The sequence below is a fragment of the Hylobates moloch genome, unplaced genomic scaffold (genome assembly GCF_009828535.3).
Source record: "Hylobates moloch isolate HMO894 unplaced genomic scaffold, HMol_V3 SCAFFOLD_15, whole genome shotgun sequence".
Taxonomy (NCBI): domain Eukaryota; kingdom Metazoa; phylum Chordata; class Mammalia; order Primates; family Hylobatidae; genus Hylobates; species Hylobates moloch.
Window position 1 is genome coordinate 12,246,699 of NW_026652290.1, and position 14,747 is coordinate 12,261,445.

The following is a 14,747-nucleotide window of genomic DNA, read 5'->3' on the forward strand; positions in this document are numbered from 1 at the left end:
ATAATTAAAGAGACAAGTCTCATTGATCTGTGAAGTCTTAGCCAGTAAAAAGAAAATAAACAACTGAAATGCAGAGGCAGTCAGTTCATAGATTGACATTTTACTCTATATGACTTTTGATTTAATTTTGTACTTAAAGACTGGCTTCTGCATTGAAAAATAACTTAATGTGGTAAGGAATCAGATACTTGACGAAATGTAACTACCACAAACAAGACTATAAACTATATTATGGTTTACAGAAATATATACCATTTTAATTGGAGTAGAAAATTGTAACTGCCTTTATTTCATTTTATTTTTGAGACAGAGCCTCACTCTCTCGCCTAGGCTGGAGTGCAGTGGTGCGATCTCAACTCACTGCAACCTCTGCTTCCCACATTTAAGTGATTCTCATGCCTCAGCCTCCCGAGTAACTGAGATTACAGGCATATGCCACCGTGCCTGGCTAATTTTTGTATTTTTAGTAGAGACAGTGTTTCACCATGTTGGCCAAGCTGGTCTCGAACTCCTGTCGTAAAGTGATCCACCTGCCTCGGCCTCCCAAAATGCTGGGATTACAGGCGTGAGCCACTGCACCCAGGCATAATTGCCTTTAAATAGTAGTTGTAAATTATTTCTAGGTTACCTGCAATCTAAATTACTAAAATTAAACTAGGATTTTAAAAAGATATGCAGAGACTCTGATAGGCTGTTCTTCAAGGCAAGGACTAAGCCTAGGACCACTGGGACATAACAGGTGTTATGGTTAGTGAATAAAGTCTTTAAATAATAGATTTTATCTAACTACAGAGTAAAATTCTGACGGTTTGCTATAGTTCCTTTTCTTGGAAAGTAAATCATCCATGTTCATCATATATAGGCAGTGTGTCTTCTTCCTCTAGGCCATATAACACTATATCTCAGATTTATTTCTGATTATATAATATATGCTACATCTATATAACAATAAAAGAATTGTTCTTTAAACTGAAGTTCCATCTAGAAAATGACTTTTGACCGGGCGCAGTGGCTCACGGCTGTAATCCCAGCACTTTGGGAGCCTGAGGTGGGCAGATCACTTGAGATCAGGAGTTCAAGACCAGCTTGGCCAACATAGTGAAACCCTGTCTGTACTAAAAAAATGCAAAAATTAGCCAGGCCTGGTGGTGTGCACCTGTAATCCCAGCTACTTGGGAGGCTGAGGCAGGAGAATCATTTAACCCAGGAGGTGGAGGTTGCAGTGAGCCAAGATTGTGCCATTGTACTCCAGCCTGGGTGACAAGAGTGAAAATCTGTCTCAAAGAAAAAAAAAAGAAAATGACTTCCTGTTATGAACCTTATCTGTTTTCCGAAGGAAATGTGGGCTAACGGGTTATTACTACCTAACATGCGGCATTTATTTGCTTTTTGCTTCCTTAGCCTTCTTTGTAAATGTTGGTGACATTATGGTTGAGTTCATTCTGGATCATAGATCCAGTTCTTTTTTGAACAGTTTAATCTTAAAAAAAAGTTGTAAGAGAAAACAACACCCATATACCCTTCATCTAAATTTACCAATTGGTAACATTTTATCATGTTTGCTTTGCTAATCTCTATATTTTTTCTTTCGTTCCTAAACCACTGCAGAGTTATTTGCAGACATCCAGACACTTCAACTTAATCCCATAAATACTTCAGCTTAATCCTCTAAAACAAGGGCATCTTCTGCATGACCACAATACAACGATCAAATTCAGAAAATTTATATTAATGGAGTACTGTTCTCTAGAGTGATTACAGTCTGTATTCAGATTTCCACAATTGTCCCAGTAATGTCTTTCATAGCTGAAGGAAGGAGGAAGGGATCTTTCTGGTAGTCGCACATTGTTGCCAAAATGAAATTCTTTTTTCTTGGAAGTGTCTTTCCTCTAATTCCATACTTGCCAAGCAACTGACACTGATTTACTCTCCCAGAAACACAAATACCAGGATGGGGAGGCTCTATATGAGAGGTAATTACTGTTTCCTAAATTGGCATAATCCCTGTAAATTGACAAATTGAAATTCTTGTCTAAATTTAATATCATGTGAACCTAATTATCCTTGGCTACTTTTCATCTCTGGATGAATTCATATGCTTTGGGTTGTCAGTGCCAAATTTGTTAGGCTTTGTTTAATACATTCAGACCACAGAGCTGACAGCATCTATTTCTTCTGGTTTGTTTGGTTATACGCCAGGTAAGGTATAGTTAATATACAGATGTTTTATAGTACTTCCAAATGAATTTGGACCAACAGGGCACAGTGGCTCATGCCTGTAATCCAAGCACTTCGGGAGGCTGAGGCAGGCAGATCACTTAAGCTCAGGAAATGTAACTACCACAGCAGTCGGGTAACATGGGGAGACCTTGTCTCTACAAAAATTAAAAAATTAGCTGGTTGTGTTGGTGCGTGCCTGTAGTCCCAGCTACTTGGGCTGACATGAGACGATCGTTTGAGCCCAGGAGGTTGAGGCTATAGTGAGCCATGTTTGTGCCACTGTACTCCAGCCTGGGTAACAAAGCAAGACCCTGTCTCAAAAGAAAAAAAAAAAAAAAGGAAAGAAGTAAAATAAAGTTGGGCTTGCGCAGTGGCTTACACCTGTAATCGCAGCCCTTGGGAAGGCCGAGGCAGGCGGATCACTTGAGGCCAGAAATTCAAGACCAGCCTGGCCAACATGCCAAAACTCCATCTCTACAAAAAATACAAAAATTAGCTGGGCGTGGTGGCACATGCCTGTAATCCCAGCTACTCAGGAGGCTGAGCCACAAGAATTACTTGAGCCTGGGAAGCGGAGTCTGCAGGCACCACTACATTCCAGCCTGGGCAACAAAGTGAGACTCTATCTTAATAAAATAAGATACAGTACAGTAAACGTGAAGAAAATATTCTTGGATTTGCACAGACCACATGCACCATTTCTTTACTTTGCATTACTGGGTTGGACAGTAGCACATAATATGCAACAGCATACTCTACAGAATTCAATTTGCACCATTTTCAAGTTTAGTGCATGATTCCCTTAGGAAAATCAGGAAGTTTAAGTCTTGTATTGGCTTTGGTATAGGCTTTTTATTTATGCATTGCCTCTTTCACAAAGAGACATGTACAATAAAATAGTATAATAAACCTAGGAAAGGTGGACACAAACACAAAACTGCAAAAGTCAACAAAATTTCAGCTCACAGAGACTCTTGATTATATATTTTAAACTTGTGTAGGTTCCTTTTTTTTTCTTTTTATTATAGACAACTCCGAACATAAAAAAAAAAAAAAAAGTTTAACAAATACCATACACATCGCCCAGCTTCAACAGTTACCTTTTTTTTTTTTTTTTTTTTTTGAGATCAGGTTTTGTTTGTAACCCAGGCTAGGGATACACTGGCGTGATCTCGGCTTATTGCAACCTGCACCTCCTGGGTTCAAGCGATTCTCATTCCTCAGCCTCTCAAGTAGTGGGGATTTCAGGCGTGCACCACCATGTCCAGCTCACTTTTGTATTTTTAGTAGCGATGGGGTTTCATCATATTGGCCAGGCTGGTCTCGAACTCCTGACGAGGTAATCTGCCTGCCTGGGACTCCCAAAGTGCTGGGATTACAGGTGTGAGCCACCAAGCCTGGCCTTAGACTTACCAATATTTTCCCAATTCTGTTTCATCTACCCCTACTTCTCCTCCCATATTTTATATGTCAAATCATTTCATCATTGAATATTTCAGTTATTTATTTTCACGAATTATTTGAATCAGTACAGGCAAAATTTACACACTGTAGTGATTGGTTGATAGCTCTCAAGGCTTTATAGATTTCCTCACCATCTCTTGTTTTTCTTTTTTTCTTGCTTGGATTCACTTGTAGAAGAAATAAGGTAATTTGTCCGGTAGAATTTTTACTCTCTGGATTATGCTGATTATTTTTCCAGAGTATCATTTTTTATGTTCTGAATGTATATTTCCTCTAAATTGGTATTTGGACCTAGAGGCTTTACAAGATCCTGGTTTCTTTGGAATGCAGTGTAAAATTTTTAAATAAGCTATTTAAACCTTTCAGGATATCATAAATGAAAATTAACAACAATTTATTTGTATTGGGGTAAGTGTATGCTGAAATTGGTTGTGCTTCAAGAATTGCAGGTTAATTCCCTAGGATTTCAAAAGTTCTGTCAATGCCTACACCTTTAATAGGTAGTGTTGTTTTCTGAGGTGTTTGTTTTTGTGTGTTTTTTGTTTGTTTTTTTTGGTTTTTGTTTTTGTTTTTTGTTTTTTTTTTTGAGATGGAGTCTTGCCCTTTCTCCCAGGCTGGAGTGCAGTGGCGCTATCTCAGCTCATTGCAAGCTCCGCCTCCCAGGTTCACGTCATTCTCCTGCCTCAGCCTCCCCAGTAGCTGGGACTACAGGCGCCCGCCACCACACCCGGCTAATTTTTTGTATTTTTAGTAGAGATGGGGTTTCACTGTGTTAGCCAGGATGGTCTCGTTCACCGTGTTAGCCAGGATGGTCTCGATCTCCTGACCTCATGATCCACCCGCCTCGGCCTCCCAAAGTGCTGGGATTACAGGCGTGAGCCACCGCTCCTGGCCTGTTTTTTTTTGTTGTTTTTTTTTTAAGATGGGGTCTCCCTCTATCTCCCAGGCTGGAGTGTAGTGGCAGAATCTCAGCTCACTGCAACCTCTGCCTCCCAAGTTCAAGCCATTCTCCTGCCTCAGCCTCCTGAGTAGCTGGGATTACAGGCATGTGCCACCACGCCTGGCTAATTTTTGTATTTTTAGTAAAGACGGGGTTTCACCATATTGGCCAGGCTGGGTGTTTTCTGAGGTTTCTTTGTTTTGTTTTGTTTTGAGACAGGGTCTCACTGTGTCGCCCAGGCTGAAGTGCAGTGGTGCAAGTACAGCTCACTGCAGCCTCAACCTCCTAGGCTCAGGTGATCCTCCCACCTCAGCCTCCCAAGTAGCTGGGACTACAGGTGCGTGCCACCATGCCTGGCTAATTTTTGTATTTTTTTGTAGAAATGGGGTTTCAACGGGTTACCCAGTTTGTCTAGAACTCCTGTACTCAAGTGATCTGCCCACCTTGGCCTCCCAAAGCGCTGGGATTACTGGCGTGAGCCACTGCACCTGGCTTCTGTCGTATTCTTGATGCTATATATTTCTCTGACATACTTGTATTGCTCATGCTTGGTTGCATTTGCTATACGACGGTATGGTTCTGAAAATGTTTAAGGGGTCAGTTTTCTTACCTGGTTTCTCGTACAGATTTTGTGGTCATTTTTGCCTCAAATCTCTGGTTTGTTTTTGTTTGTTTTTTTTGTTTTTTGTTTTTGTCTTCCTTAATTCTGCTATAATTTTCTTTTATATAGAATGGCAGAAGAGGTTACAGGCAACTTTTGAGATCATTACTGCTCGAGCTCTTTCTGACCAAAGAGATATTTTAATGAAACCATGGCCGGTGTTTGTAATCCCAGCACTTTGGGAGGCTGAGGGGGGCGGATCACTTGAGCCCAGGAGTTTGAGACCAGCCTGGGCAACATGGTGAAAACCCGTCTCTTCAAAAAATACAAAAATTAGCTGGAAGTGGTGGTGTGCACCTCTAGTCCCAGCTACTCGGGAGGCTGAGATTGGAGGATCACCTGAGCCTGAGGAGGTCAAGGCTGCAGTGAGCTGTGCACTGGACTCCAGCCTGGGCAACAAAATGAGACCCTGTCAAGCCGAGCATGGTGGGTCATGCCTGTAATCCCAGCACTTTGGGAGGCTGAGGTGGGTGGATCACATGAGGCCAGGAGTTCGAGACTAGCCTGGCCAACATGGGGAAACCCCATCTCTACTAAAAATACAAAAATTAGCCGAGTGTGGTGGTGGGTGCCTGTAATCCCAGCTACTCAGGAGGCCGAGGCAGGAGAATTGCTTGAACCCAGGAGGCAGAGGTTGCAGTGAGCCGAGATCATGCCGTTGCACTCCAGCCTGGATGGTAAGAGCAAGGCTCCAACTCAAAAAAAAAAAAAAAAAAAGAGACCCTGTCTCAAAAAAAAAAAGAAAAACTGTAACTGTAAAAGTAGCCTGTCTCTTTGTAGGAAAGATGAAAATACTTGCATAGCATTTGTACATAGTGCTAGAAGTGCCTTACTGTTGGAGTTTATAGACAGAAGCTGAGAGGTTTGTTCAGGATTGTTCGCTACTCAGTGGCAATGGTGTTTGGGCTGAAACTCAAATTTTGGGGCAAATACCCTACACTGAGGAAAACATCAATGAGGACAGTTGTGTTTGGTTTAAGGGCTAAGCCTCTTCCTGCTAAGCCCTCGTTTCAGGGATTATGGCTCAGGAAGAGGCTAGGGATCGAGAAGATGAGGCTGAAGGAGCTGTTAGGAGATGAATATGAAGATGGCACAGAGGACATGCTCCTTAAATAATTATTTAGTGATTGGAGAAGACGACAGCTGGGGTGGGAAACAAATATGAGATGGAGGAAAAGTTTTCACGAAGTAGCAGCTAAATGAGTAACCAAGTGATGTTTAGACACAAGCAGAAAGCCTGGAGGGGATCCTTTAGTGATCCTTCAGACACAAGCCTGGAGGGGAAGAGCAGGAGCTTGACTTAGCAGAGGACATTCTTCTGTGCCTGACCCTGCCTGTGGAAACGTGAACTTCCAAGAACAACTACTTGCTCAACCCATGTACTCTCCCCACAGGCATCAGCAGCAGCAGGCTGTGTTGTAAACCTGGAAGACTTTCGGAGAACTATAAGATACAAAAAACAAAAGGATTTTAAAAGGCAGGCTAGATATGGCGGCTCACGCCTGTAATCCCAGCACTTTGGGAGGCTGAGGCAGGTGAATCACTTGAAGCCAGGAGTTCGAGACCAGCCTGGCCAATGTGATGAAACCCCATCTCTACCAAAAGTACAAAAATTAGCCAGACATGGTGGTGGGCGCCTGTAATTCCAGCACTCGGGAGGCTGAGGTAGGAGAATCGCTTTAACCCGGGAGGCGGAGGTTGCAGTGAGCCGAGATCGTGCCACTGCACATCAGCCTAGGTGACAGGCTGTCTCCAAAAAAACAAAAAGGCAGTAGAAAAAGTGGGAGGAAACTTTCCTGCCTTTATGTGCTTACACTCTAGAAGAGGAGACTGCAAAGCAAATCAAATCTCAATACAAATTCATCTTTGTATGTCAAATGAGTTACTGACATTCAGTGTTTCTAGAGTTCTATGGAAAGAGAAATCTATGACAGTGTTTCCCAAAACGATTTCATGAATCAGTAAAATTTCCAAAAGATTTTGGGATCTGACATGCGCGTTGCCAAGGTTTTATTTTGCTTATTAATATTTAAGAAGAGCCCTTTATATTGCCCTAATTTTTCTCAATTCACCTCAAACCCTGGCAAACAGTCACAGCACATCAGCCAGTAGATTTCCATTCGGAGACACAGAACTCGAGTGGTGTTAGAGAGAACAAGAAGAAATCAAGCTAGGCTTTGAATGGATAAGATTTGTGTGGGCAAAAAAAAGTATTTAAAAGGCCGGGCGCAGTGGCTCACGCCTGTAATCCCGGCACTTTGGGAGGCCGAGGCGGGCAGATAACAAGGTCAGGAGTTCGATACCAGCCTGACCAACATAGTGAAACCCCATCTCTACTAAAAAAATACAAAAATTAGCTGGGCCTGGTGGCGTGCACCTGTAATCCCAGCTACTCGGAAGGCTGAGGCAGGAGAATTGCTTGAACCCAGGAGGCGGAGGTTGCAGTGAGCCGAGATTGTGCCATTGCACTCCAGCCTGGGTGACAGAACAAGACTCCATCTCAAAAAAAAAAAAAAAAGAAAGAAAGAAAAGTATTAAAAAAATACTCAAAACTGGCCAGGTGCGGTGGGTGGCTTATTCCTGTCATCTCAACATTTTGAGAGGCCAAGGCAGGAGGATCATTTGAGGCCAGGGGGTTGAGACTAGCCTAGCCAACATATGTAGACCCCATCTCTATTTAAAAAATAAATAAATAAATAAATAAATAAATAAAATGGGCTGGGCAGAGTGGCTCATGTCTGTAATCCCAGCACTTTGGGAGGCCAAGGCGGGCACATCACCTGAGGTCGGGAGTTCGAGACCAGCCTCACCAATCTGGTGAAACACCTCTTTGCTAAAAATATAAAAATTAGCTGGGTGTGATGGCAGGCACCTGTAATTCCAGCTACTCAGGAGGCTGAGGCACGAGAATCACTTGAAACCAGGAGGTGGAGGTTGCAGTGACCGAAATCACGCCACTGCACTCCAGACTGGGCAACAGAGTGAAACTACATCTCAAAAAAAAATTAGCCAGGCATGGTGGCATGTGCCTATAGTCCCAGCTACTCAGGAGGCTGAGGCAAGAGGATTGTTTCAGCCCAAGAGGTAGAGGCTGCAGTGAGCCATGTTTGTACCACTGCAGTCCAGCTTGGGTGACAGAGCAAGATGCTGTCTCTAAAAAAAACACACACACACGCAAATCTATCATGTGTTGTGTTGTGTTTTGTTTTGTTTTGACACGGAGTTTCACTCTTGTTGCCCAGGCTGGAGTGCAGTGGCACGATCTCGGCTCACTGCAACCTTGGTCTCCCAGGTTCAGGTGATTCTCCTGTCTCAGCCTCCCGAGTAGCTGGGATTACAGGCATGCGCCACCATGCCCGGCTAATTTTTATATTTTAAGTAGAGACAGGGTTTCATCTTATTGGTCAGGCTGGTCTTGGACTCCTGACCTTAGGTGATCCGCCCACCTCAGCCTCCCAAAGTATCATGTGTTATTAAACCAGCACAGTCAATGGTGAATTTCATTCACTCTTACAGACTTAACTGTTGTGAGCTCCATGAATTTTTGTCAGAATATCCTGACTTCCCACACAACATACCAGTCCAGTGAGAAAGTGGGACATACACTGGAGCCTCAGCTCATGCCCAGTTCCCACCACCACCTCCTCACCCACCTGGGATGGGTTTTGGGCTGCCTGATTCTCAACCTTCTGGTGCCCCAGGCTCCACCCACCTGTAGCATCCCCGCCCCATAACTGCACCACTGTCTGCTATGCTTTCGGTCTCTACCTCCACAGGGACCTGGGTGCAGGGAAGGTTGGGGTTGGGTACATGTACCCCATGGGCATCTTGGGCAGGGCACGGCAACCAGGCTGGCAGAGCCAAAGCATATTGGGCAGGCCCCTTGGCAAGGGTGAGCATGTTGTCTACCTTTATCCAGTTACAAAGCACTTCTGGGCACAGAGGCTGCAATGCCTCCGGGGTCATCCATCTATCATGGATTGAGTGTCAGGTCTATGGGACGGGGAGATTGACTTCCCTGCACCCAGCCAGGGCATGTCAAATCGGGTCCAGCAGTTGATGACCTTGGCAGCTAGTGGACCCCCCTCATTGAGGGTCTGGTTTCTAGGTAGATAAGGGAACTTCAGAGAACAGCTTCATTCTGTGCCTTGGAAGAGACAAAAGGTTGAGAGATAGGAGGGAGGTAGGAAGACCAGGGAGAACTTGAGGCTGCTTCTTTAGTTTACCCATGTTTTGAGGTGAAATATTCTGGTTTCCTTCATCCTAAAGGTTCATCTAGGCTTGGTACGGTGGCTCACTCCTGTGATCCCAGGACTTTGGGAGGCCGAAGTGGGTGGATCGCTTGAGGTCAGGAGTTCAAGAACAGACTAGTCAACATGGGGAAACTCTGTCTCTACTAAAAAAACACAAAAAAGTTAGCAGGGTGTGGTGGCCTGTGCCTGTAGTACCAGCTACTCAGGAGGCTGAGACAAGAGAATTGCTTGAACCCAGGAGACAGAGATTGCAGTGAGCCAAGATTGTGCCACTGCACTCCAGCCCGGGCAACAGAAGGAAACTCTGGCAAAAAAAAAAAAAGATTTATCTGTGTTGTAGTGAAGGAACCCAGAGAATTTCACCCCAAAATATGTCACCCTGGTATGCTGATTATTTTAAATTAAGAGCCCTTGAAAGACAGCAGGTGCTGGAAGAGATTCTACTCTAAGCTTCCCTTGTCTACCTTAAGACTAGACCCACCAAGGAAAATGCAATTGCCTTCATTTCCTCCCTGAAATTTCATTATCTATCCCAGGAAAAGACTGATGGACTTTTTCACAAAATGGTGTCTGCCTCTCATGCTCATTCAAATTCCAAAGAGAATCATTTACAAGGTAATTTCTATTTCCTGGCACCATTCATTCTCTCAAATAATCTTTTTTTTTTTCTTTTGAAGACAGAGTCTTACTCTGTCGCCTAGGCTGGAGTGCAGTGGTGTAATCATAGCTCCCTGCAGTCTTGACCCTCTGGGCTCAAATGATCCTCCTGCCTTAGCCTCCCATGTAGCTAGGGCCACAGGTGCATGCCACTACACCCAGCTAATGTTTCTATTCTTTTTAGAGACAAGGTCTCACTTTGTTGCCTGGGCTGGTCTTGAACTCCTAAGCTCAAGCAGTCCTCTTGCCTCAGCCTCCCAAAGTGCTGGGAGTACAGGCATGAGCCACTGCACCCCGCCTCTCTAATAAACATTTACTACCTTTTAAAAATATTGCCTACTGGCCGGGAGCAGTGGCTCACACCTGTAATCCCATCACCTTGGGAGACCAAGGCAGGCGGATCAAGAGGTCAGGAGACCGAGACCATCCTGGCTAACACGGTGAAACCCTGTCTCTACTAAAAATACAAAAAATTAGCTGGGCATGGTGGCACCCACCTGTAGTCCTAGCTACTCAGGAGGCTGACAGAGGAGAATCGCTTGAACCAGACAGGCGAAGGTTGCAGTCAGCTGAAATCGCGCCATTGCACTCCAGGCTAGGCGACAGGGCGAGACTTCTTCTCAAAAAAAAAAAAAAAAAAAAAAAAAATTGCCTACATTCCCCACATCCCCACTACCGTATAGAAAGACGACAGATAGGCTGGGCGCGGTGGCTCACGCCTGTAATCCCAGCACTTTGGAAGGCAGGCGGATCACCTGAGGTCAGGAGTTCAAGACCAGTCTGACCAACATGGAGAAACCCCGTCTCTACTAAAAATACAAAATTAGCCAGGGTGGTGGCGCATGCCTGTAAAATACTCAAAACTGGCCAGGTGTGGTGGGGAAGTTATAAATCTTGCAACCCTTAGTTATGTGACTCTGGGGTACTAAGCAACTTGTAGAAAAGCAAGTTAAGCCATGGTAGGTCATTGTTTATGCCTATACTTTTTTTTTTTTTTTTTTGAGACAGTCTCGCTCCAACACCCAGGCTGGAGTGCACTGGCGCGATTTTGGCTCACTGCAACCTCCGCCTCCTGGGTTCAAGTGATTCTCCTGCCTCAGTCTCCCGAGTAGCTGGGATTACAGGTGTCCACCACCATGCCCGGCTAATTTTTGTTTTGTTTTGTTTTGTTTTGTTGAGACAGAGTTTCACTCTTGTTACCTAGGCTGGAGTGCAGTGGCGCGATCTTGGCTGACTGCAGGCTCCACCCCCCGGGGTTCACGCCATTCTCCTGCCTCAGCCTCCCGAGTAGCTGGGACTACAGGCGCCCGCCACCTCGCCCGGCTAATTTTTGGTATTTTTAGTAGAGACGGGGTTTCACCGTGTTAGCCAGGATGGTCTCAATCTCCCGACCTCGTGATCTGCCCGCCTAGGCCTCCCAAAGTGCTGGGATTATAGGCGTGAGCCACCGCGCCCGGCCCCACACTACCATAATTCTAAACTTGTGACCTTATGTTAGTCTTTACAAATACAGTTTCAATTTTTTTTTTTTTTAGATGGAGTCTCGCTCTGTAGCCCAGGCTGGAGTGCAGTGGCGCGATCTTGGCTCACTGCAACTTCTGCCTCCCAGGTCCCAGTTCAAGCAATTCTCCTGTCTCAGCCTCCCGAGTAGCTGGGATTACAGGCGTGTGCCACCATGCCCAGCTAATTTTTGTATTTTTAGTAGAGTTGGGGTTTCACCATATTGGCCAGGCTGGTCTTGAACTCCTGACCTCGTGATCTGCCCACCTCGGCCTCCCAAAGTGCTGGGATTACAGGTGTGAATGACCGTGCCCTGACTCAGTTTCAATTTTTTTTTTTTTTCTGAGACAGAGTCTCACTCTGTTGCCCAAGCTGGAGTGCAGTGGCGCGATCTTGGCTCACCACAACCTCCACCTCCCAGGTTCAAGTGATTCTCCCACCTCAGCCTCCCGAGTAGCTGGGACTACAGGCGTGTGCTGCCATGCCTGGCTAATTTTTATATTTTTAGTAGAGATGGAGTTTCACTATGTTGGCCAGGCTGGTCTCGAACTCATGATCCACCTGCTTCGGCCTCCCAAAGTGCTGGGATTACAGGCGTGAGCCATCGTGCCCAGCTGGTTTCAATTTTTGAACAAAGGAGATTAGTTCAAGGGAAGGACTATTATGGCCTCTGCATAAAAATAAGCAAAAGCACCAGCCTGGCCAACTTGGTGAAACCTCATCTCTACTAAAAATACAAAAATGAGCCAGGCGTGGTGGTGGGCACCTGTAATCTCAGCTACTCAGGAGGCTGAGGCAAGAGAATCGCTTGAACATGGGAGGCAGCGGTTGGAGTGAGCTGAGATTCCGCCACTGCACTCCAGACTGGGTGACAGAGCAAGACTCTGTCTCAAAAAAAAAAAAAAAAAAGGAATGACCAAAAGCAAGTTAGTGTGGTAGAAGCAAGTTGGAGTCAGTTATGTCAGACTTCCCTTACTACTATAATTTATGCAAAGGCAATTTCAAGATCTATGGTGATTATGGTTAATAACAATAGATTATATACACGAAAGTTGCTAAGAGAATAAATGTTGAGTATTCTACCATAGGCAAAAATAAGTATGTGAGGTAATATTTATGTTAATTAGCTTGCTTTAGCCATTCCACAACATATATATATATCAAAATATTATGTTGTACACCAAAAACAAAAAGGAAAAATAAAACTATTTTACTGGAAAACACGTTGTGAATATTTTTTTCCTTCCATTAAAGCAAAAGTTGGCCAGGCATGGTGGCTCAGGCCTGTAATCACAATACTTTGGGATGCCAAGGTGATAGCGGCAGGAGGTAACCAAATCCTAGGCAGACAGGGGCAGATCCCCAGTGAAACCCAAACTTCAAGCCAAAGACAGTTTAAAGCCTAGCTACAAGTCCTGGGTAAGTCCACAGACTGGATTGGGAACCTGTCTTCCTGTTTGGCGCACTTTCCTCTGATTGATCCCCACCCTTCACCTGTTTTACATGTACATACCCTTCCCTAATTGGTTTATTACACTGTCGTGCCCACCTTTGAGTGGTGCCTTTGTTTTAGCCTTTTTTGCTTACCCACAAACCAATCAGCGCGTATTCCCTATTCTGAGCACATAAAAGCTCCAGACCCAGCCACACAGAGTGAGAAACCACCTGCCTTTGGGTAGGGGACCACCCTCGCATCCCGTCTCCACTGAGAGCCATTTTGTCGCTCACTAAAATTCTTCTCCACTCTCCTCAGCCTTTGATTGTCAGTATAACCTCATTCTTCTTGGACAGGGGATAAGAACTCGGGACCCACCAAGCACGGGTACAAAGAAGGCTGTACACCCTCCACCAGTGGAGGGCAGCTGCCTCATGTGATGGGAAGCAGCAGCAGGGCCAAGCCAGCCCTGGAGCCGTGGGCCAGAGCAGGGCAACAGGACTGATGGTGCTGTTAACATGGTGTCGTCCATCAGGCTGCGGACAAAGGGACTAAAAGAGCTAATTTGCATGCCGTAACACCCCCCTGGGGCTTCAGGGTCATAGGCACCCCTGCCTGGGTGCCACTGCATTCCCCTCATCTGGATGCCAGAGTCCACCATGGGAGTCACTTGTGACATGCCTGGTCCAGCCACAAGCCCCACATGGAGCCCACTCCTCTGCCAGCTTGGAACGGCCAGCCAGACCCCACACTCCCTCACTCACACACCCCCTCCTGCCAGGCGCTAAGCACGCAGTAGTGGCAGCCATGGGACCTGCACTAGAGTGCAAGCCAGGTGCAGCCCAGCAGGCTGAGTAGACAGGGTGTCTCCTATAGCAAGCCCAGCCCTGAGCAAGGCCTGGGCAGGGGAGTTCCCAGCTGGAAATCTCCAGCTGGCAAAGTGACTAAGAAAAATCCTGCATCAAAAGTGGGAGGATCTCTTGAGCCTAGAAGTTTGAGACCAGCCTGGGTAACCCCATCTCTACAAAAAATAAAAAATTGGCCAGGCACAGTGGCTCACGCCTGTAATCCCAGCACTTTGGGAGGCCGAGGCGGGCGGATCACAAGGTCAAGAGATCAAGACCATCCTGGCCAACATGGTGAAACCCTGTCTCTATTAAAAGTACAAAAATTAGCTGGGTGTAGTGGCGCACGCCTGTAATCCCAGCTACTCAGGAGGCTGAGGCAGGAGAATCGCTTGAACCTGGGAGGCAGAGGTTGCAGTGAGCCGGGATTGTGCCACTGCACTCCAGCCTGGCGACAGAGCAAGACTCCATCTCAGAAAAAAATTAAAAATTAAAAAATAAATAAATAAATAAATAATTGGCTGGTCCCAATGGTGCCTGCCTGTAGTCCCAGCCACTTGGGAGGCTGAGGTGGGAAGATGGCATGAGCCCAGGAGTTCCAGGCTTTAGAGAGTAGCACACCACTGCACTCCAGCCTGGGCGACAGAGTGAGACCCTGTCTCAAAAAAAATAAGTTTGATTTCTTTGATGTTAAGTGACTTCAATGAACAGGAGCCTGACCCACTTTGTTGGTATTCTTTTCTTTTCTTTTTTCTTTCTTTTTTTTTTTTTT